Source organism: Monopterus albus, unplaced genomic scaffold (genome assembly GCF_001952655.1).
Source record: "Monopterus albus unplaced genomic scaffold, M_albus_1.0 scaffold1.1, whole genome shotgun sequence".
NCBI classification, from domain to species: Eukaryota; Metazoa; Chordata; class Actinopteri; order Synbranchiformes; family Synbranchidae; genus Monopterus; species Monopterus albus.
The window spans coordinates 1,651,460-1,653,365 of record NW_018127881.1 but is presented as its reverse complement, the minus strand read 5'-3'; the positions used below and the strand labels follow the sequence as shown (position 1 = coordinate 1,653,365).

General features: G+C 41.9%; 1 long non-coding RNA gene across 1 annotated transcript; it reads right to left on the bottom strand.

The window, feature by feature from the left end:
* Positions 1 to 316: 316 nt before the first annotated feature.
* On the bottom strand, positions 317 to 1,618 carry LOC109954827 (uncharacterized). Its single transcript, XR_002274194.1, has 3 exons — positions 1,449 to 1,618; positions 1,287 to 1,342; positions 317 to 611 (listed from the first exon to the last, which is right to left on the bottom strand). It is a non-coding gene; the product is annotated as an uncharacterized LOC109954827 (long non-coding RNA).
* Positions 1,619 to 1,906: the final 288 nt, after the last annotated feature.

Sequence of the window (1,906 nt, the reverse complement as noted above, 5' to 3'; positions counted from 1 at the left end):
GTAGGCTGTGATTGAGTCTCACTGGGTGTAATGTGGGCCCTAAGGTGTCTTCTGAATGGAGAGCATCATGAGTTATGGACTAACTATAGTCACTCTTCCACAACACCTGAATCACAGGCAGACACGGCATCCACAAACACACAAGTACATACACACACAAACTGCTTTCTCCAGCGGAAACCAACCCCTGTGTGCAAAAGCAGGGGCACACACACTGATCACAGCTACAAAGGCGATCGCACACACAGATGATCTGACGCTCACTGCAGACAACTACTTCAGTGGAGGTATAACTTCCAACGTCTTGTGCTTTTGATTTTGCTCATCTGTATTTAGGGCGATTGTATCTAGCAGTGACCTCTTTTGGTTTTCATTACAATAAAAGGTACATTACTCATCCTTGTCTAATATTACAACCATGATTCAGCATCATGAACAGCAACAGATGTGCGTGGTGTGCAAACATTAAGATTCAGTCACCATTCAAACGGTAGATAAGCAAGTGTCCCTGGTGAATCATCTGACTGGTGCGCAGGTCTGTCTCGCAGCCCAGCAGCATCCGTGCCTTTCCTGCGTGAGGCACTGGCTCATCCATGTTCAGGGAAAATGATCTGAAAGGCATTAACTTACTTCCAATGAACTTTGCTAAAATACAGTTGTACTTTCCCAGCATTATAAAAAGAGATTAGAACACTGCACACTAATCTGCCAGAAACAGTAACACTGACTTCTGTTTTGATACTTAACTGACTGACAGCAAATTAATCAACAGTTGTTTTAATAAACAAATAGTTATTTAACTCATGTATGACAAGTCAGAGTAAAGTTATTTTTGATCTAGACCTAATCTGAGGTCAAATAGCCTAGATAGGGGGGGAAATGAAATGGCAGTTTTTGTGTTTTCAGAAACAAAATAAAGATTTTACAAATTTGTTTTTCAGCAGTTAGTGGAGTCTGCTTATTAATCATATCTTGGTTTGACAAGCATGTGATTTGTTTCATAAATATGGCCTGGTCTGGTGTTGCCTGCATGGATGAAAAAGTAGAAGCTGACCAGTTTTTTTTTTCTTTTCATAAATTAAAGCTTTACATATTTGGAAGTGGGTTTTACACCGCGGTAGGACCTACTGTAACACAAGAAGTGGATCATTTAAAAAAAAAACTGTGAAATAGTTGCTCGATATTTGGCTACGCGTCCTTTAATCTCCCCATTTACTACCGATTTCAGCATCGTAGTGCGCCTTGTGCGCCTGGTTCCAACAGTCTACGTGGAGTCAGAAGTTTACCTTGTAGGCCACAGACGGACCGGGTCTTGGTTTGGTGTGTCGGTCCTAACATCTCGCTGGATGGAGGAAGGAGGACAGAAAAGTTAATAAATGATCAACGAGTTTTCCAGGCCGCTGGCTGACCAGTGACTGATATAACCCATCTGAACTTGTTTGATTTACCTTGATTGCGCTCAAACTGCATCCTCACGCCCCGCGGCTTCACAAATACCCGCTGATGTAAAGTTAGGGTCAATTTAGTCTGTCTGCTTAATGTAGGAGACAAATGTCTGTGATAGCTCCTCTTCCTGTTAACCTCTGTTAACACCCGCCTGGAGAGGAAAACGCATGCTCCGCTGTTGTGCCAAAAAGGGACAGTCTGCCAGAAACGGATTGCGGTTCGCGGGAGCGCGCGCAGTCTGTTTTGCTCAGTTTATGTGCGCATACTCTACTTTAGTAGCAGTATTCATTTTACCAAATATATCTGTACTAACTAAACTTTAAAAAAAGAAATAAAATGTGCCACTTACACTAACTGAAGTACTTGCAAGGAACAGTCAGTTATTTGAACAATTCAGGTTGCACAGAGTCGATGTGTGTTGTTAATTTTCATTACAACACACTGAAGGAATGTGACTAAA